Source organism: Tyto alba, unplaced genomic scaffold, assembly GCF_018691265.1.
Source record: "Tyto alba isolate M040663 unplaced genomic scaffold, T.alba_DEE_v4.0 Super-Scaffold_27, whole genome shotgun sequence".
NCBI lineage: Eukaryota > Metazoa > Chordata > Aves > Strigiformes > Tytonidae > Tyto > Tyto alba.
This window is the reverse complement of record NW_024881301.1, coordinates 23,036,611-23,058,916: the sequence shown is the minus strand read 5'-3', so window position 1 is coordinate 23,058,916 and position 22,306 is coordinate 23,036,611. Positions and strand designations below refer to the sequence as shown.

Genomic DNA, 22,306 nt, shown 5'->3' with positions numbered 1-22,306 from the left:
TGTTTTTCAACTAATGTTAGAAATTGGAAAGGGTGAGGAAAGAAGTTAAAAAAAAAAAAAAAAAAAGTACTTGCAGGCTGAAGAAACTACCTTGCATAGAAAAAATAATTGACTTAAGTGAAATACTTTCATGAGAAAGATATGGGTGCTGATTTTTTTTAATCTGAAACATAGTGAGCACTTAGAAGGTGAAGCTGAAGCCAGACACAACCAAATAAGAAGTAAGACATTAATCTGTAATGTTGTGAGCATTTAAATACCGGGGCAAGCTACAAAAGATTTAATGGATCCTGCTGTCTTGAAATTACTGTTAGATGTCTTTCTATAATGTACTCTTTACCCTAGCAGAAGTTAAGCTTAAATTAAACACAAGCAGTTGGGCTGAATGCAGACACACTCAGAAAAAAAAAAAAAATTTGGTAGCTTTGGTAGCTATAGGAGGTCAAATTACATTATCCAATGATCTCTACTTTCATTAAATTTTATGAATCATTTCCTGCCCGAATGTGATCACATACCATGCATTCAATGCCTGAACTACATGAAAAGGCTGTGCAGACCACAGCTTCGAAGCGGTGCAGGTTTCGAAGAGACAGCCTGGGAATAAGGAAGTTGTGTTCCCATCCCTGCTGCACCGCAGAACTGTGGCGCAGCTTCACAGGCAAAGCAAGAAGGGGATGGTGCTAGAGTATAGCTCGGGGTTTCGCAGAATTATGTGTTGCTTCTACCCTGAGAGGCAGTGGCTCTGGAAAAAGACTTCCACTCTCAACGGCTAACCAATGGAATAGAAATCTACCTGCCTGCTGTCACTAAATTAATTGTGATTAACACGTTTCTGCCAAATGCTTTCTTTCTGATGAACGGTCATGTTTTAGGAGAAAATATAGTGGCTTTAGACATATTATCTTTGTAAACAGCATGCAATACTGTGTCCAGAAGCAGCCACACTTCAAGAGAAACTAGAGCAAAGAGTCACAAAAATTATTAAAGGCTGAGAAAAAGAGCCCCACAGCCAAAGTCCAGGAGCACAAACTGTTTGGGTTATTATGAATAACAGCAATGGAGAACTTCCTCACAATAAGTAACTACATTATGTAAGAAACAAACATTTCGTGACAGAGATCAAGCTAATTCTAGCAAGATCCAATTTGTAAAATTTGAGGCTAATTAAATTCAAACTACAAATAAATGAGGCTAACTGTTAAAATAATTTACCCAGGACTGTAGAGGACTCTACATCACTGAGCATTTTTTTTAATCAATTTTTTTTTTCTTAAGAAAACTATTAGACCTGTGTGGTGAAGAATTTGTTTAAGGATGTCTGGTGGTCCATGTTATACATGAGATCAAAACAAGATCATGGTGGCTCTTTCTGGCCTTAAAATTACTTTTCTGCCTCAATCTTCTCTCCATTGAAAAAGGAAGAAGGTCAATTCGTAAACCCAAAAAGTTGTCAGAAATGTTAATTGACTAATGAAAAGGTATATAACACCTGACTTACAGAGGGTGTTCTGCAAGTACTGGGAATCATACACTGGGTTTACAACACAGCTAAGGTTGTCTGACATGGCATATATAAAATCTCTCTTTAATTTCCTTTAAACAAAATACGTATAAATTTGGCTATGTTTGGAGCTTCTGGAAAAGCAAAAAAAAAAAAAAAAAGACAAAAAACACAAGAGTTTGCATGTGCTCCAGAGACTTGTTGTAGTCTGACAGTTATCTATAGTTCCTGCCTGAGCTGAGCACACGTCATCCCCTTCATTCCTCCTACAGGCATCTGCGCTATACATATGCATCCCCATGTGCTTTACATGCCTCCCCTTGGAGCAGCAAAGGCAGAGCCAGACTTTTCCTCCTGCTGTTCCTCCCCATGCTGGTGTGCTCTCCCTGCTCCAGCCGCTGCCGCCCAGAAACAAGGGACTCCAAATATAAGGCACGGGAATGAGGAGTCGGCCATGGGAAGGACTGGGAGGCAGACTGAGACAAGACAGGGAGGGGACAGAAGCAGATTTCTTGTAGTCCTGAGTCTCAGCATCCCGAAGACCTGCAGGCAGATGCTGTGCTTCATAACACTCCGGAAAGGGGAGCACTGCTTTCGAATTACCATTAGGACTTCAAAGTAACCATCCAAAATTTGGGATTTTTTTGCCAGAAATTGGGTGGCCTGCACCTCCCTGCTACAGTCTTCTGCCCGGGTCTCCTGCAGGCTCCTTTGCCATCGCTGCCTGAGTTACGGGAAGAAGTCTGAACACACGGAGCCAGAGCCCTGCCCCGCTCAGAGGTGCTTAGGGAAAGAATCGGTGCTGTGCAGGGGCTGTGGGAAGGCGAGCTGGCTGACGTGAGGCACCCGACTACAGCCGGTGATGTCAGAGGCATCAGCCCTTGTTGTCTGGGAGCCCTGGTCTGATTTCTAAAAGTGATGAGCATTCAGTGCCACAGCGGAAGGCACCCAGAACTGCACTCTGAATGAAAGCACACCAAAGGCTGCATCTTCTGAAAAAATCACCTCCTCAGTGCCTGGCATTGAGTAAATGCTAATACATCTTCCAGATTTATCTCTACTAATAAGACTGTATGTCTCAACAATATAATAAAGATTAATTCAGCGGTGGTTTTGATGTACTTACGTATTAGAGTCACAATTATCACAGAACAGTCTATCACAAAATTAATAGCACTGTGTTTCCATGGGATTTGAACAGTGCACAGTACAGAGCTGGGATCACAAGGTGTAAGAGAATAATAGAAACAAAATATGCAATATCTATTTTTAGCATGAGATTAAGTTTAGTGCCTGTCCACGTAGGTGAGGAATTCACATTTCATCTTTAACTCCCAGGTTTCCTAATTTGCAAGTGCTTGACTTTCAAACATGGTAGCCCTTTGCTACAGGGTGGGTATGCAGCTACACTCTTCAGGAACTTTTAGCAGAACAATAATTTCAATCACTATTCTTCCCTGACAAACAAGTTCATTTGGGGACTAAATTGACTCATCAGCCCTCCTTTCTTTATTTGTTTATATAAGAAAGCCTGAAATTAAGTTCAAGGAGACTTTTTTTGAGCTTTGAGGATATAAATAACTAACTTCTTTAAAAAGCTTAGATGCAGGAGGTTTTTTTAAGTGATGTTATAAAAATTAAGCTATTTTTAGAACTTCTAACATGTGCAATGTGTCACTTCAGGAAGGATACAGACCACAGCACCTATAAAAACACACAAAAAAATCAGATTGGGTGCATGACTGGTACAATCCTTTATAGTTAGTGGAGTGGCATCTCTTCTCTACCAGGCTTGCCTTTGGTCCTCCACTGCCTTTGCCACAGACCACCTGAGGAGAATACGGGGTTGCCACAGCAGCTGGACTGCCCTTTCCGTAGTAAGGTGTGAGCAGTGATGAAAAGTTCTGCTACAGCTGGAGCATTCAAGGTGTTGTCTGAACCATATGGATTATATGACGGTTAACGAGACACTCAATCTCTCCTTGCAATCTTGCCCTCAGTAGAGATATTAGTGTAGCGTGTTTTACCTTTAAACTCTCAGGAACATAATAGTATCTTTGAGATCTCTGTTTTGTCCCTCTGTTATGTTTGCTGGAACCTGACTAACAGGTCAAAAGAAGTAACTTCTGGAAACTGAAAAGCAGACGCTGTGAAAACATAAGCATCATTTCCTTAGCAAATTTGACTAAAAACAGTAAGATAGAGTAACGATGTATTTCTGCCATGAACGTGTAGCATAGCGGGGCCTTAGTTCAGCTGTCTTTAACCTATAGCTAGTCCAGGTTCTGGGAGCAGCTTTATGCTGGCACCGCAGAGCTCAGTACAAGCTAACAACTTAAGTACATTTACCATGTGTATATATAAATTTTCAGATAGGTTCTGCCCAGATTCAGCTCTGTGCTGTCGTGATAAGGCTTCTAGAGCTAGTTAGTTCACCGAGTTTGTCTTGTTCGTTAGCTTATCTACACTGCTCCACAACTGAAATTGAAGGGTAAGTGCCCTTAGATAAAAAGAGTAACAGTAGCACTTTGACTGGGTTGTGTCACTTTTTTCACCAGACATGTGTGGGTCTGCACTGGCTGCTTTTTGGGTTGTTTTATCCTCATGCCCCACTCCCCTGTTCCACTATAAGGTGGTACATGTGCCAGCAGCCATGTACCACCATGATGGAGTGAACGAGACATCTCACCTTGAGTCGCAGAACTAGCCGCACGTTGCAAATGAAACTATGAACTACAAATCTATGCTGGCCCTCCAAACTCTCTTGTAAATTCACCAGCATTCCTGGTGTTACTCTCCCAGCCACCTATGTTTTAATACCTTGCTTGTCATTTCATCAGACTTTGATTATCTGGGGTTTGGGGTTCTCTTTGAAATACTAGAAGAATGATCTTTGATAAGACTATTTATCATCCTGCGTCCACCAAGCCAAATCAGAAATGTGGTGCAATTTTGGAGCAAATGCTAACAGCATGATGAGAAACCCTGAGTTATACAAAGGAAGGCTACAGATAGATTAGAGGGTTGAACAGATGAGACAGAAAGAGAAAAACACTAGGAACCATTTTTAGGAGTTTTCTACTGTAAAGCCAAAATGGAACTAATTTAAATGGAATTTTTATCAGGAAAGGATTGCTTATCAAAATCAGGGAGACTCTCCACAGTAGCCAGGAAGCTGGTGATCCCCTCCTCCAATTGGGCCAAGATCCAATTCCAAGTCTTTTGAAAAAGTCTGACATACAACATAACTGTACTCTCACTTCCCTGACCCCTCTCTTCTTTTTCACAAAAGGCTTCTTAATAGGTATTAGTTGCACTCCGGTGCAGAGTAGGGGTCAAAATATGTGACAGCTCATATATTTTGTATATCTATTTTTTCATATATATATGAAAAATATATGCATTTCATATATATATAATATATTTGTATGTTTCTATATCACTAGAGACAGAGCGGGAAGAGAAAGCGGTGGCTGTCTCTGGCTCCGAGACACAGCCTGTCCTCAGAGGAACCTCTGTGACACCAGTTTCCCCAAGAAAAGAAGCAAAAGAGGGCTGGATCTAAGGCCAACAAAATGGGGACTGACATCTTTATTATTATAAGAGTTATTATGAAATGTGTCTGTGTAGGAGTAGAGCAGGGAGAAAAATGACTTCTAAACCGAGATGTAACATCATTTTGCTGGGAAGATGCAAGCCCATTCTTCTCCTGGCTGTGCTCTTCTTTGTTCCTCCTCCTCAGTCATCCAGTGAAAGAAAAGGAGAAGCAGAGGATGAAATGCCAAGAGCCCCATAACAGAGGTTCAGCAGAGCTTAGAAATCTGAAGATCCATAGAAAAAAAAAAGCCAAAAAATTTAGGGAAATATCAAAGTGTTTTTCTCAAAGCTTGAGATGGAAAATGGGAATGCAGAGAAAAATCAAAATGAAACAGGAAATATTTTCTCCTAGAACTGAGCAAGTTACGTTAGCTTAAACTGACATTGTTGTTATTGTTCTCACTGCAATTCAGTCTTTTAAAATGCTTCTGCTGCCAGTTTAAGAAACACTGTACCGTATGAAAGCAGCAGGTCACAGTTAAGAAATGCACACCGAGAGCCAGGCTGGCACGCGACTTGTCAAGATTTTTCTCAGTTCTTGCAAGTCTTCAGTTCAATGAAGTACATGAAAATCAGAATGAAAACTCAGAAGTTCCTGTTCTTTCAGATACAGAATCTGAAGACAAAAGTAAAAATAAAACCTGATGTAGCTATTATTTTTGAGATTATAAAAGTAGCTAAACAAGTTATACTGGTTGAAAAACTGGCTAGTTTTGTCTGTTACGCTGACAAGGCAATACTCTAGCACCTTGGTTTGGGTACATACTCAAATTTACTGCAGGTCCTTAACTACGGATGTATAAGTACACGATTTCCTGTCCAGGAACACCGATTCCTCCTTTGTAAGCAGTCTAACAGATCTATTCCCATTCGGTTTCTGAGCTCTATGGACATATCTACCCTTTTTATTCATTATTTGACAGTTTTTGGCACTTTCTATTGTAAATACTTTTACTGTTTTAGAGTTACATCTCCAGTGGAAAAAATCTGTTTAGATACATTTGCAAGTTGTCTGCAGTACAACTCTGTCTTCTAATACTATTTATATCTGTTACTAGCTTCAAGTAACTAATATATACAAATTTATTCTCATTAATAACCCCAGCAATAGTATTTTCTATGTGCTCATTAAATTTTTCAACATATATTTTTAGACTAATAAAAAAGAATTAAATTTAATTTTCATAAACGAGTAATGACTGCAAGTATTTCACTTTATATAATTAGGGCAAGAGGTGGCAGAAAATTTGACTTCTTCCCTTCATACTCCCAGAATTTTTTTTAGTCTTTGAGATAAAAAAGCAAACGTTTTATGGATACATTCTACCACAATATAATTTGTCATAAAGCTTTTGCTACCACCCAAAACCACCTGACTCTAATAAAGTAGCTAGTTTAACATTTACTAATTCTCATCCACCCCTGAAAAGCAATAAACGGGAATTTTTCATGGAGTGAAATTCTTAGGGAATATCCCCAATTGCAGGGTAGAGGAGAGCTCTCTTATCTGCTTTTATAGCATGCCTTCCCTCCTCAGTCCCTGAACACCCATCTATCCCAAGACAGAAAGATTTTGTTAATCATTACGTTTTTGCAAATGGGGCTGAAAGGACCCTCAAGAGATCATACAGAACATCCTTCCCTGCTTCATACAGAAGCAGCTGTACCAAAACCATTCAGAGGTTTCAGATCAGAGAAATGGCTTGTGAGCATGAAAGCTTTGTCTGTTTTTTCAAGCTCAATCAATTGATATAATAAAAAAAGCGCCACATCTTTCTAGTCTTTTACATGCTTAGGCCATCATAGCTGTAACAACACAGCTGTTAAACCACTCCCAAAAGCTGCTTATACTGAAGAAGTATAGTTTCTATGAGTACCCCAGAGCATTTATTCCAACATTTAACTATTACTAAAATCACAAAACTTTTCCTAAGCATCTTAACCTGTATTTTCCTTACTGCAACAAAAGATAATGATTCTATCGTAATTTCTTGCCCCAGCCGACATGAACTTAAACAACAGTTTAAGTTCAACTAACCTTGCAGCTACCCCCGTGTTTCTAAAGATTTTTAACTTTTTTCCCTTTACGCTTCCCATCTCTAGACTAAACATTTTAATCTTTTCTTGTAAGTGATGTTTTCTAGGTATCTGATCGTTCCTGTTGCTCTCATCTGGACTCTTAATTTGGTCTGTGTATTTTCTCAAGAACCCTGTTCCCAGATGAGCGCAAGACTCCAGCTAAGGAAGTGCCTGGGTTGAGAAGGATGAAAAGGTTATTCCTATATCTTAGAAAAAACACTCCTATATTACACTGCCATTTTTAGACACCATTTCCACAACAGTGCAATGTTACTGACTCATGTTTAGTTTCTGATCCACCAAATTTCCACATCCTTTTCTCCTTAGCTCGTGTTGCCTAGCCAGCCATACCCCATGCTGTATTTGAGTACATGATTTATTGCTGACTGAAGATAAACCTCTGCACGTAACCTTACAGACTTGCATCCTGCTTGGTTTTCTGGAGGTTGCAACTGTCAAAAATCATTCTGAATTTGATTCTTGTCTTCAAGGGTGCCTGAAACCCATTTCAGCTTGGTGACATCTGCGGGCTGAATGCCCAGATGCTCCAACCTGTCATTCAAGCCATTCATGAAATAGGGCAGACAGACTGGTGTGGAGTCCCAACCTTCTCATTATACCCCTCCAAAATCTCTAGTACTTGTGGTACCCACAGAACAACCTCAGCAAATTTTGATTCTCTAGAAATGGCCCAAAAGAAAACACCATGTTTGTGGGAGGATTCCTCTTCTGAGGACAAGAAGAGGAAGGCTCGAACCAACAAGTGTACTAGGAGTTCTCAGACATCAAAAAAACTTACGTTGGAGAAGCAAATCCCTGTGAAAGGCAGTGGAGCCCACTTTCCAGACAATGCTGCCATGACTGTGAGGTGAGGGCATAATATCTGGAGTTTCAGCAAATGAAAAAGTTCCAGAGGCTACTCAGCATCATGACTCCCAGGGATCAGTACACCACCAAATACAGCAAAGAGCTCCTGGGAAAGAGAGACAGTGACCCCAAAACTGCCACATATTCAGCTTCACTCTGTCTCAGCTCCAGTGTTACAGAAGAGGGAGAAATCCACTAATGGTGGATTTTTACAGTCCTAACAAGTGACAAAATTTGATTTTTTTGTAAGCATATGTTTTCAGCAAGCCAAATCTACTTACACGACCACCATTTAGCATCAATACAAATAAAGTTTAAGAGAAAGGAATAAATATTTAATATATTTAGTGCATGCATAGATACTGCTGTCGAATACAGAGCAATAGCTCTGGTGTGCCAGGCACCACTGCAGGCATAGCACAGGTCAAATAAATGATTGCAATCAACATGTTTTGCAGCCACAGCTTAATAGACAGCATCATGCAAACTATTCGTCATCTGCAGATGCAGCCTTGATTCAAAACCATAGACAGTATGGTCCAGCCCAAAGCAACCTCATCACGCGACAAGTACCTGGGAACAAATTAATGCTTCGCTCATACTAAAGGTGTTCCACTGACATAGGCTGCTAAGCACTGCTGCCTTGCACAGCTTTACACCACCATCGTGAACGTGCTCTGCTGGTGCATACCAGAAGGCAAGGATAAGATCCTGGACAAGGTTTCAAAAAAACAAGGTAAAAGAGATACACTGTGTTTCTTGCGATTATAGCTGCACACCTTCATACCTGAGGATTGCACTTGAGCAAACAGATCCTACCTTGTCTACACTGAAACGGTTGTATCACACACTGGCACTAGGGATCTTGGGGGCTCCTAAGTATTTGGGGTGCATTTGTGTTGGCATCATTTTGTCCACCCCACCTGTGCAATCCTCTAAGACCGTCCATTCAAGTTCTGCAGTTACCCATGTCGTATTTGCTATGCTGACAACAGCACAACGCAGCCACAAATGCTACAGAAGCCTCAAAGATCACAACTCCGAAGGTAAATTGAACTAGATTCAAAATGACTGTCAACAGCTCTGTGGGAGCTCTGGACGGACAGAGACACACTCCTACAGAATTTCCATCTTAGGATGTTCAGCTGGTCCCTAACCCTGAGTCAAATTCCTTGCAAAGCACCTTGCAATTTTCATTGTTCATGCAGACCCAGGAGTCTGCATTAGGGTCATCTTCCTCTTTAAAAAAACATCCACTTGGTACACCTAAGGCCACGTATTTGCTCTTGTGTCCATTTTCTTTGCTTTGACCTCAAAATTCTTGTAGAAATCCTGGTCTGCTTTTTCTAGTAGTGATTTGCATAGAAGGCCAACAACGAAACTGTTTCTCCCAAAGCAGCAGCTCTTGCTTCCGCTAGCCGAGTACGGCCAGATTTATTTATATAAATGTGAGCATATTCCTCTGACATATAACTGACCTTCTCATACCAGCTGGTAGCTCACAGGAAAGGAATTTTGGGGGGCGAGGGCAATTTTTTGCTTCTCACATCTTGTTGCCACGTTGCCCCATGCTGAGCACCGGCGAGCGCTGCGCTGCGCTGCGCCGCTGCGAAGTCTCCCCGTCCGGCTTGCCGTGGCCGTGCGGCCACAGCGGCCGCCGCCAGCCAGCAGTCACAAACCCGGCAGTTAGGCAGAAATCGTGTGGGAACGTTCGCGTCGACAAGAGTCCCGTTGCTTACCTCATGGCCGAACCGAGGATGCCTTTGCTCTGCCCGCTGCCCAGGTCACCCCCGCCAAGCGGGGAGCAGCCGGAGCTGAGCAAAATCACCCTTGTGCCATTCAGGCAGATCGTGTTAGCAGCTGATGAATTGTGGTTATCTGAGCTATAGCTTATTGCTCACGGGTAAGCCGACCCAAATTGAAAACATCACCACTCTTCAGCAACAAGTTTGTGTGTGTGGGCATGAGTCAAATTAGAAGCAATGTCTGAGTTAGGACTCCAGTTATTCCATAGTGAAGACAAGCCCGTGTTATCCAAAATTCACCCCCTTCCAGGGACTCGACTTTATTGGTTATTCAAACATTACTGTAAAAAAAACCCTGGCTGACACTTCCTACCCAAACTTGGCAATTCCTTAAATTTTCCTCCAAAATCTGCTTTGTCCTAGCTGTCTCTGGGCACAAAGAGACACTCCCACATCCTTTACATTCCAGTTGGGGCTAATTGAACTCACATGTCAGCATGAGTCAGCAGTAATTACCAGGAATATTAAGGAGAGATTTGGCACTGGACCTTGGATATTCAGCAGCAGAGCCCCCACGTTTAGTGGGGGTCTCAGTTTGAATCGAACCCCTTCAACACACGACAGCAAAAGCTGTACCAAGTTCTCAGTCTAGTACCACTACATATAGGCAGTTCCTGATACTGAAAGTGTCTTTACTGTCTTTTCAGATATACCTACTGAAAGGCAAATCTATTGGAAAACTCATTTCTGACTACTAAATCTTCCATGGTAGAGTTTAAATCTGTTTATACGCTGAAACCGAAGAATCAATATTAGACCAGCTGGCTGGTTTTCATAAGCATCTGCACTACAAACAGGGCCCAGCACTGCATTTCCTCTCTACGATTCCTGGGCAGAAATCTGAATTGATGGGAAGTTGAGGTACTAATGTACCTCCCCCTCCTATGGCTCATTTGGAATAAAAATCCTGAAACGACAACAACAACCCGGCTTTTCCACATACGAGCGTTCGCTCCCTGCCACTCTTTGCCGAAACAGTCCCCCTCAGTACACCTTCACCCCCTGGACCGTGGAGCCTTCTGCTCCCAGAGCCGAAGGCTGGAGGTGTTTACACATGAGCCCAACGCAGCCCCTAGAAACCCAGTGCTCTCCTTGAGACCAGAGGACACCCGAATACACTTTTACGGTCAACTATGGAAAAAAAAAAAAAAAAAAAAAAAAAAAAAAAAAAAAAAAAACCAGTAGTTTGTCCCAAACACATATACTGGTGCAGAGACGCGGTGGATGCGGCAGTGAAAAGCCAGGGCTGTCTCAGCCTGTGCTCAGGCAGGGGCTGCCAGCAAGAGCAACGGCATTAAAGTTACTATCAAAACCTTAACTGGTAACTCTTTCTGGATCTTAATATCTATGGTATTAGGTACTTTGTTTTTCAAGGAAATAAATTCTTGCTCTTAGTTGCAAATTAACCGAGTGTCTTGCCAGTGAATTTGATCTTGTCAGTCATTAAGTCTCTTGCTTAAATGCAATGATTTAGTCTTAGCCCTGGATAGTAACACTCTCTACGGTTCATAAAGGAGAACGGTTTTATTTTATCTACTGCAAACATATGTGCATCAACATTCTTCTCAACAGACTACTTCTGAGCCCAACCAGATCATTCAGTTTTATTTAAATCCAGTCCTGGTTGTCCTTTTGAAACCTCCAACTACCAAACAACGTCAAGTATATTCTTGGGTTTTTCTGGTGGTTTTTGTTTCTGGGTTTGTTTCTTTTTTTTTTTTTTTTTCTTTCTTTTGGTCTTAATAGCCTAGCTCCTAGAAACTCACTAAATGACGCACAAACATTGTTCATGTCCGTCTTCGGAAAAAAAAAAAAAAAAACAAAAAACCCAAAAAACAAACACAACAAACTTTTTATGTAATATAACTTGTTTTTTTGCTATTTGCATTATTCTTTAATAAAGACATAAAACTACAGCCTCACCTGAAGACGTACAAAATTCATGTTTACTAAAACCAAGTAGCGCAAAGTCAGAAAAATCACCAGAGCCCGTACACACGCTTCACCCTTCCCTCGCTGATTTTTTTCCCCCCCTTTTGGCATGTCAAACTGAAAAACAACACGAATTTTTAGCTCTGAAGTTATAAACCGCTGAAAATGAAGCTTTTCGGGGGGAAATACTGGCTGACCCCAAAGCGTACCCACCCCCTTCTGTGCCAAGCGAGCGCGCTTCGGGCTCGAGAGTGGCGACGTGAAACTTTATTTCACTTGCTTTCCCCCCCGAAAGGTCTCTCGAGGCATCGGTGGAAGGGGATGAGCGAAGCCAGGGGCGGCCGAGGTGCCGCGGCGGGGCCCTCCGCCGCCCCGGTTCCAGCCCCCCGGGGCAGCAGCCCGGGCATCACCCGCCCCGGGGGCCGGCGGGGACCCGGCGCCTCCCGGGGCTCCCGCCTGCGGGCTGCGGAGCAGCACCGGCGCCCCGGGGGAAGAAGCGGGGCTCGTCCTGCGCGGCTGCTGTCCCACCACCGCCGAAACGGCCGGGGGAAGCACCGACACCCCGGTGGGGTTTGTTTTGGGTTGTTTTTTTTTTTTTTTGGGGGGGGGGGGGGGGGGGGGGGGCGCGAGGTGGCCGGAGCCGCCGGTCCCCCCCCCCGCAAAACCCGGGGCTGAAGTGAAGCCTCGCCTGCCCACCGCGAGCTCCCGGGATGCAGCGACTTACCCCACGGTCCCCGCCACGACCCGGGGAGGGGGAGAGGGGGGGTGGGGACGTGCAAAGTTTCTCCGGGCGAGGAGGAGCAGCCCCCGGCCGCGGGGCAAGAGCGGGCGGCCGAGGCGCGGCGGCGGTGCCGGGGCGGAGGTGCGGGAGCGGGCGGCGGGAGCGGGCGCCGGGGGGGGGTGGGGGGAGGATGCTCGGCCGCCGCTTCTCCCTCGTGATTCAGGTGGCGGGCGGGCGGGTGACAGGGCGAGCCGCCGGCTCCCCCGCTCGCACGCGATCGCCGGCTCCGCCGCCGCCGCCGTGACCCCCCCCCCCCGCCGCCGGCAGAGGGCGCTGCGGCGGCACCGGCGGCCGGGGGCGGGCGGCGGCGGCGGCGGCGGGAGGGGGGGGGGGGGCAAGGGGAGCGGGGAGCGGGGGGGGCCGCCGCGCTCCCATCGCTGCCGGTGCTGCCTGCCGCTCCGCCGCGGGACGGGGGGGGGGGGGGGGGCGAGGCGAGCCCCCCGCCCCCCCCCCCCCCCAACCACACCCCTTCCCGCCCCGCCGGTGCGCTGCACCTGCCGAGCCCCGCTCGCCCGAAAAGTTGAAAGGGAAGAAAAGTACCGCGCGGGTCCTTCCCCGCCCCCGGGATGTCTGGAGCAGCCTCGACACACACACACCCCCCCACCCCCGGCATCGGTGCCTCCGGAGGGGGCTTCCCTCTGCCCCCCCACCCGCCCCCAGCTCTGCGCGGTGCCGGTTTCTCTGCGCTTCTCACCTTGGGTGGTGGGCGCCCATCTCCCGCTGCCTACCGGTACCTTCGGTTCAGCACCGTGTTTACCAGCTTTACCAGGAAGCTGAGTGATAATTGGGATTTTTTTTTTTTTTTAATTAGCAGACTTTTTTTTTTTTATTTATTTTTTTTTCCCCCAGAACGTTTTGCTGATGGAATTCTGATTTGTACTGGAAGCAGCGGGGGATCCCAGTCAAGCAGTCCAGCAGCGAGGCCTTTTGTGAGCGGTGTTAGATGCTGGTGTTTGATAAGTACCTGAAACAGCTCTTGCACGGGAGGCTTGAGGACAGGACAGAGAAAACCAGAGCAGGTTGGATGCAAAAAGTCCAAGGTAACAAAGTGAAAAACAATCCTCTCCCTCCCTGGTGGGGCGCCAGTCCTTAGCGAGGACACCCAAGCGTTGAACCCCCGGCAGACTGCTGGGACCGGTCGCTGTGGGGAGGAACTGCTGCTCCTCAGCCCCGGGCTGCCTGTGTCTCCTCGGACGCAGACGCTGGGGCAGGTACCATCCTTCAACGGCAGCCCCGGACACCGTGCTGCCACTTCCCAGGCCTCAGCTGGCTGAGCCCCATAGCCACGGGCAATCCTTCTGGGAGAGCCCAGGATCAAGATACAGCTGGCAGGAATAACGTATAGGAAAGCAAAGAATTCCACTTCTGCTAATCATAGAATCATTGAGCGGTTTGAGTTGGGAGGGACCTTTAAAGGTCATCCAGTCCAACCCCCCTGCAATAAGCAGGGACGTCTTCAACTAGATCAGGTTGCTCAGAGTCCCATCCAACCTGACCTTGAATGTATCCAGGGATGGGGCATCTACAACCTCTCTGGGCAACCTGTTCCAGTGTCTCACCGCCCTCACTGTAAAGAATTCCTTCCTTATATCTAGTCTGAATGATCTAATAGATGCTCCATCCATACAAAGCTTTGATCTCCGGTTGCTTGTGGTACAGAAGGAATGAAAATGCACTGCCTGGTCAAGAATTCGCTGGGGAAGGAGTGGAGAAGAACAGGAGCATTAGAAAGTACCTGAGCCTTCCCTTCTGCCCCCTCGCCCTGGACGGCAGTGAGGAGGGTGGCACCAGCTCCGTGGCAGGTCTCCGTGGTCACACTCGTGTGGCTTTCCAGCTTCCCCAGCAGTTCAGAGCTGTATCTCTCTGCACTGCCCCGCCGCCTGACCTTATCATCGTTGTTAAGTCTTTAGCTTGACCGCTCTTGTCTTGCTTTCAGCAAGGAGACCTCACTTGGGCAAATGTACCCACATAATAAGCTTCCATCCCTCTTTTGACCATCTTCTTCCAGATGAGGGGTAGCCTGGAGCCCAGCCCTCCTGTCCTGTGCATGAAGATGGAAGAGCCCAGCTCACAGGAACACTATTGTTCCAGCAAAATAGAACTAGTCAGTGTTGTTGATTGCTCTGTTACATCTTCCCAGACAGAGCCTTGGCTATAAAAATAGATGCAATAATCCACACGGACAGTTGCAATTGTAAACGGCATTCAAAAAGCAAAAACGGAATTCATAGTTTGACACAGACATATCCCCAATCCGTCAGGATGTGACACATTGGGAACGTGTCTGTGCCAAACTATGAATGCCTTTATTTACTTTTCTTCTGAATGCTATTTACAATTGTAACCTTCACAGTAAATTAGTGTATCTATTTTATATCGGACATTTTCTGAGAGGCTTTGGTACTGTCTGCACTTATATTCACAGAACTGATGTAAGTTAGACTGATTCGGGCCACAATAAATCTTCAGGGACTACAGACTGTGCTTATGTTAGGAGGATTTGCCAGCATAACCCTACCAGCAAAATCCTATCTGGCAGAGGCAAGGCCTATGTTTGGAAAGAGAAATCAAAGGCCATCAACACTGAATAGCTCTCCACTAGATGGAACAATGGTGCTTCGGCTGCCAGGCCATTGACAGGGAGTGATTTACCCAGAAGAGAATTGGGGAGAGTAGGGAGAGGGGGGTCGTGTGGAGCCCAGAAAGTGCTGGATAATGGTGAGACAGTCATGGGACAACTATTGTTCGTCACTTCTCCTGGTGAACTCAATGCCACGGAGGAGGGCCGGGGAGCTAGGAGGTGTCTTGGTGTGTGAAGACACACACATCCGAGCTGAGTGACCAGGCATGAACCAGCTCTCATTTAGAAGCGGTGTCACCACGTGGTGTTCAGGTCACTCTCCCAAACCTCTTAGGGGGCTCGTTTGACTGGGAACGGGGCCGAGCTAGCATATGTCCAGCTTGGAATTTGGACCCTTCTGCACCTGTCTGCATCGATACGTCCGAAGACGACGGTTTGGATGTTTTATGGAAGCTTACTCCATGTACAGCTGAATGACCCGGGCTACAGAGAGAATACTTGTGCTGTGTTCTCTTCACTCCCTGGTTTTTAATTTTTGTTAAAAGTAATTACATTTGCCAGGCAGGAATTGTTTTTCATAATCTCATGCTGCTGACTGTTTATACTTACACCAGCTATGTGCAGATCTTTTTTATACAAGTTAGGCTTACTGAACAACTGCCAGATAGTTCTGCTTTCCTTCTTGAATTTTAATTGCTTACTTGCCCAGCATCTATTTTTAAAATGGAACTGTAAATGGAACAGTAAGTTCCATCACTCACCGTAGAGGCAGGGGGTCAGTGCCCTCCTTACTCCTCCTCCGCTCCCTCCTGCAGGGAATGTGGAGGAATTGGGACCTGAGCTGTCAAAGCATCTAACCACAGGCATAAGCATTTAAGTTCAGGAATGCATCTAGCTGCTTTGCAGGACTGGAAGTAGAGCTCAGTATTTCACAGGGCTGAGACCAAGGTTATCAGGACATACTGATTTTATAGTAGCAGTGTGATCATCTACAGACTCACGTGCACACATATACGTAAAGACACAGAAACGGCTGAAGGTGCAGTGCACACAGAGTAGGAGGCTAGAGACCCGTGCAGTCTCAGCTGTGTTGTGTGACCAGGGAAGCAGGTTCTGGATAGCGCTACTAGGTGGCTTATGAACCCTTCATCTGCTTAGGAAATCTGTGCCTGCACAGGGTTTCAAAGAAGAAGCTCTGAAATACCAGTCTGCTTTCCCCTCGGACTCCCTCTACTCGGTGGAAAATACACGTTCGTTCAAAAGGCTGGTTTCAACACTGAACCTAGACCGTCATCCACACCTTCATTTTCAAGACCACATGCCATCAGTTTCTCACATCACCCCACTTCACTTCTGGAAAATAATTATCGAATTTAGTCATCATCCGTCTTCTTATGGTCATCATTATTTCGAGCATCTACATACTCAGAACATCCCTTTCATCTCTAGTATTACAGCTGCTTGAATGTATCTGGCTTCTCAGCTCCATCACTTTTGCTCAATTTTTAATATTTCCCATTATTTTTAGACTAGTGGGAAGGGAGGTGATCGTGTGCAGGAAACTAGCAGGGAGTTGGAAGCCAATATAATTTTCTTCTTGATGCTTTAAATGACACACACTATTTGAAAAAAAAAAAAAAAAAAAAAAGAGAGACAGACATTCTTAATATTCTCATAAACACAAGCATTTCCTCATGAAGCAACACTGGTGGCTTCTTATTCCTGTCATACTGCTTTTATAAACTCTTAAAGTACAAAGTGATGGAAATACACTAGGTCTCCAGATTGTCACAGCTAGCAATTTCAAATTACTTTCTTTTATTTGAATAGAGTTTTTCAGAACTATCATATCCTATTTAAAGAAAAAAGAAAAAAAGAAAAAAGAGGTGTGTAAGATGTTTGGATAACATTCTTGTTAAACTACAAGCTGTCCTTACTCCGGATTTAGCCCCTGATTTAATCAACTGTCCATAAGAAATGCAGAAGAAGTCAAATCGCAGCTCAAAAGAGCATCTCAATGACCAAATGACCAGCCATTATTTCATTTTATTTTTTAATTTTCCAAGATGTACTTAGCTGGTATTGGGTAGCTCTCTAAACTTGCATACTCGTAAGGGCTGTCTGTGTCACACGGCAACGAGAATTCCCCCGCCTGAGCTACTTTTGCTGCCATTCCCCCCTTCCCTCTCCTCAGAGGGCCGCCGGTTGGTAGGGCTGTGGTGCTGATGTTTCACTGCAGGCTTCTGGATCCTGCAGAGAGGGAAAGCAGAAGTTTGGCTGCTGGGCTGCTGCTGCTGCCGGCGGCGAGCAGGGGCTGGGGCTCGCTCGCTCGCTCAGCGAGAAGCCGGGCCGGGAGCCGGGGGGAGGCGAAGGCCGAAACCGCCGCTCGCTGCCGCCTGGAGTAGCGGTAGGTCCGGGATTTCGGATCACGGCACCCTGGAAGTGACAGGGACCTCGGCGTTGAAACTCAGTCACTTTTGTCTTCACTCCCCCACCAAGGGGAAGGTCGACTTCAGCGGGGGTGGGACCTGGTGTCTGGCCCAGACACTGCAGGTGGGTGCCTGGGAGCGGGACCACCTTTACAAGCCACTGGAGAAAGGGAGACGGGAAAGAAAAGCGAAGTGCTTCAAAATAAATGCAGACAGCTCAAAAGAAGAACAGGTGCCTATAACAAGATACTTCTTGCACCCTTCTGTGGCACTTTTTGCATGCCTCTGTGGGCTCTGTTTCTAGCAGTTCCCCAGACCTTTCTTACCTAGAAGTCCATATGAACCTGTGATGTGCAGCAAAATGCAAGGAGAAATGTTTAGCACACTCATATAGAGACTGGAGAAAGGAGAAAAGATGTTTAGATATCTAAATTCTAGCTATTTTCCCAGTGGGAGTGAGTGGAAAGAAAATAATAACAAAATATGTGTTATGAGACACCAAAATATGATTTGTCACATTATTCATTTATTGTGAGAAGGCGTACAGACAGCTAAATGGACTTGATTTCCTTAAGCATTAAAAGAGGGTGCTAAAGTAACAGGGAAACAGCAGAGCAGAGCCCTTATAGGTCATTATTGTCTATAAGAATCAATAAATAACTGCATCAAGTCAGTGAATTTTTAAGTCAGTTCATTCCATATGGTCCATCTTTCCTCAGACAAGTCAGTTGCTAAAAGCAAGAAATAAATCATCCCCATTCTTTTATTTTAATACTGTAAAGAATATTTGTTTTTATAACCAAATTGATTTAAGACTTAGCGCAGCCACAAAACATTCTAAACAGATGTCTAACTTGAAAGACTCTAGTATACTTTCTTACCCTGGAGTTATGGAAATTTGGGGTGCATGTAACCTGAAACCTAGATTTTTAAGCCCAAAGGAAAATGCATTAGATAACGTATATGTTATTCTAAACATGTATTTGTAATAACTGACTTCAGTGAATAGAAAACACACTTGCTACGTAGCTCTGTAACTGAATTAAAAGCTGTACAAACGGAAAAGTTGTTATGATACTTAGGATTTATGTGCAGAGGAAATATCACTGCATTAATATGTGGATTTCTGTTTACAGCTATAGATGGCTCAGAGAAGGGAAAGTTTTTATTGACAGATATATGAAGAATTTGACGTCTAGCACAGCCCATGAGCTTTTAGAATTATTTGCGCATTGCACTTTCTCTGCTAAGTCTTAGAAATTAGAAATGTTTCATCCTGAGAGACGGAGCGACAGAGGAGCACCGAACACTTCTTTCTTCAACCATGGGCTCAGAGTTATGACAGTATGGCAACCATATTCTCTCCTCCTGCTTTCCTCTGACTGGTGCATTGACTGCCAAAGCGAGTATTGCATATTCATCAGACTATTCTGGAGCTTTTCCAGTAGAGGATTGGGACTGGTAAAGAGGCTAAACTCAAACCAAAGGGAGCAAAACCAACCACAGTGAAAAGAGACATGATCCCGATCTTTCTCTGAGTCTTGTATAGGATAGAAGGTATTTCTTCTATTCTGAAAAATCTCAGAGATCTGATACGAAGCTACAGCAGTCCATCTCAGCCCTGCACACAACTCACGTGGACGGTGCAGGCATCAGGAGCACGTGTGGCCGGTACCGATCCCACAGTGCCCCGTCACGGACTTTCTGCCTCTGCTCGCCCTGCTCCCTCCCTACAGCCCCCCGTCAGACACTACCCGAGAAGGGCAAAGGAGGCTGTTTCCTAAAGGACACTCTGGCATATTAAGCAGAGTGATATGGGAAACGAGTGCCAGGCTGTGATGTGGGTGAGCAAAAAGGGGGTGCCGGGCAGGGACATCCTTCGCTCAGCTCCCAGCGTCGCTGTGGAGAGCTCCTTGATATACATGGAGCAGCCTTAAGGTGTCCCCTCCCTTACTGAGGATAGGGCACAGTGGACTTCTACTGTGGAGGACAAAGATGTAGAGCAATTGTTTTTTCATGCTCTGGATGTCCTTATGAGTTTTAAACTGGCAGAACAGCACTTGCCAATTGTGAGTGCTTGTGTATGTGCACGAGGTGAGGAATGGGAGGGTAGATCTGGGCACATTTTCGTATACTCACTGAATTTAAAATGTTGATTGCTGTAAACTGTAATTTGATGTCCAGCTTGACTGCCTGGACCTACCAGGTTCCTTGTAGAAGGTTTTGAGGGAAAGAGGGATTGCATATGGTTAATGGTACAAAGAATGAGAGCTCTGCACAACTCAACAGCTTCTTGTCTGTCCCACCATAAAGTATTGCTCTTGGTGAGAGCAGGCAGTACTGTCTCTTGTGCTTCCCCAGGGAATAGTTTGGCTGTAGGTATTTCATAGACATGACTTTGCACTTAAAGTACAAAGTATAAGTGTTACCAAGTGTGCAAATATTATGCACTGTGCTAACAGTGAAAGTTCATTCTACGGAAAAGGGAGCATTTGAGAGAATATCTTGAACACAATGAAGTCAAAGTTACTGGAGTAGAATGCCTTCCTCAGGGTTGAAGAAAGATGGCAACCCAACTTTTAGATCTAAAGGTACTTTGCTTCCTCAGGAAGGGAAGAATTGAGACAGGTAAGTCTTGCCAGCACAATACCTAGTTGTGGTTTAATCACTTATGCTGACAGAAATAAGGTTTAGGAACACTGTAGCTTAGAAGATAGAAAGCAGGCAGAAATTTTGACAGAGCCTGTCCTTGTGGAGTTTGGTTGTTCACCTTTGCAAGGTGCCATGTTGCCTCTGTATCAACTGGCATTTTTAACAGCCACGTTCCAGTCAGCCACCTCAAGTCCCTCTTCTGCTAGGTCATCTGGCAAATGTAATACCTTCACCTCCCTCTGCTGTCATCCTTGGCCTTTTATTCTCTGTCTCCTCCTTTGTCTTTTCCTTACCTTAGAGACATCTTAGAGAAATCCTGCAGTTTGTCCCAGAGGCCTCCCTTTCCTGCAGACAAGCCAAAAGTTTGGTCTTCCTTTAACTGAGCAGGTCAGTACATTTCATAAACAGGCACAAAGCCATGTTTGTTCAGTACCAAGTTCCACAGAGAAGATGCAGCCAGAGTGTTGCTTCATTGTGCCTTTGCCATCTTCTTCATTGTGATTTACAGATTTGAGATAGTGCTTGATAACTTTAATATCAAAAGATGCTCTGCCAAGATACATGATGAAAATTCACCATCTTTTTCTGAAGTGATCTCCTTTGTGATCAAAATCCAATATCTATGTTCTAGGAGACAAAACCTCAGCTATGCAGTGCTCTGCTCTCGAATGTTTCTGTGACAGGGTTCATGGTGTGCTGGGGTGGCCTATGAAAGCCAGGCATGCAGCACCACAAGAGAAGCAATGGCCGGGCTAGAAAGCTAACACAAAGAAGATGCAGTGCTACAGGAATCAATTTGATTGATTCCAGGGAGCGAAGGGGGAACAGGGTGGGGTTTTCCTTCAGATATTGAATACCTCCAGATTTTGTGGATAACTATAAATCACATTTAATATTTTTGATTAAGGAATTACCTTAATTCCTTGGTAGACACATTAGATATCCAGGCCAAATTTTGACATCTTTTGTAAAGACAGGATAAGTAGCATTAGCAGGTCTCATCTCGAATATCCTGTAATTGTTGTATCAAAACCAATGATGCTTTAGAGTATTGATGTGACAGCTCAGCTGAACTGGATGGCACTAGACCTTTACACTTGTTTCTTCAGCTCTGGCCAATCTGGCCTCCTCTCTTGCTTTCCCAGATACCCACCACTTGAGTTGGGATGAACTGCTATCCTTTCTCTAAGCTCACAAGAGGCAGAACATTTAACCCCACCTCACATTCCCCCTCCCACCCCCCCCACCCCCCCACCCCCCCAAAAAAATGAAGAAGACACAAACAAGAAGAAAACCAAACTGAGATGACATATGCAGCAGGCTGTGCAGGGGCTTGCATTCAGTCATTTTCACCAGTGTGTTAATCCTGATATTCCAGTAAAAAAACAGAGTCCCTGGAGTGAAAGAAGAAACATCTATTCTTTCCCTTAGGGAATCCTAAGGGAATTTTTCTGCCTCTTTGGAGCTTTGAAATCAGCATACCAACCTCAGGCACAGAGCAATTTTTACTATCTTTTCTGAAGCGTTGCTGACAGGGCAAGTGTTCTCAGGGGAAGGAGTCTGGCTGGTGGTGGAGTGAGAGGATGGAGTGCCATCTCCATTTCTGCATAGTCTTGTCAGGCTTCAGCTATCTGGTGCACTGTTTCAGGAGAAGTCATCAATCTTCTTTCCTTGGCACTTGTCATCTGTCATCAACCTCTCTTCTGTTGGCCATGCCTAACTGGGTGGGTCTGAATGAGTGTACCATGCCAACAATCCTGTCCAATTTCAGAGCTGGGAGACATGACATGAGCTTTGCCAAGAGTGCTGTTTCCCTCAAGTGCTGTTGTTGGCCACTTTCAAATCCTTGATCTTTATTCCATGCCATAACGTCACATCTGCAGCCCTACACAAGCATTACAGTGGCCATATCACCAAGGGCATCAGCTTCTGTCTCGATACAGAACTGTCCGCATCTTCACTTTACCCCAGGGACAGGCATCAGTTGGAGTATGATGACCAGGACTAGCTGAAAAAGGCCAGATGTATTTGCCAGGTTGTCTGTTGAGTCCTAGATTGTACAAGTGTGGCAAGGCAAAA

At 45.1% G+C, this 22,306-nt stretch overlaps 1 protein-coding gene across 1 annotated transcript in view; it reads right to left on the bottom strand.

Moving 5' to 3' along the window:
- AHRR (aryl-hydrocarbon receptor repressor) overlaps positions 1–12,525 on the bottom strand; it is an 85,967-nt gene extending 73,442 nt beyond the window's left edge. The window contains exon 1 of the mRNA XM_033004345.2: positions 12,509–12,525. The gene's annotated coding sequence lies outside the window, so the exon portion shown is untranslated. The remainder of the gene's footprint in view (positions 1–12,508) is intronic.
- Positions 12,526–22,306: the final 9,781 nt, after the last annotated feature.